The following is a 241-nucleotide window of genomic DNA, read 5'->3' as shown; positions in this document are numbered from 1 at the left end:
TGACCTAAGATTTAATTTAAGATTTGGAGGTATTCTCAATTTGACCCCTGAGGTCAGCTAGAGGTCTTTTACCTCTGTGATATGACATTTCTAGGCCCGATATTAGAAATGGGTGTATCTAGAAACGTAAACTAAAGATGTATTTCCATGTTTCTGGGCACGAGGAACTTGAACTCGATTTCACCAAACAATTCCATACAAATATGGAAATGACACAAATGTAGCCCTACTTGAAGTTGAA

Source organism: Sparus aurata, chromosome 5, assembly GCF_900880675.1.
Source record: "Sparus aurata chromosome 5, fSpaAur1.1, whole genome shotgun sequence".
NCBI classification, from domain to species: domain Eukaryota; kingdom Metazoa; phylum Chordata; class Actinopteri; order Spariformes; family Sparidae; genus Sparus; species Sparus aurata.
The sequence above is the reverse complement of the archived record's forward strand: the minus strand, read 5'-3'. Positions refer to the sequence as shown.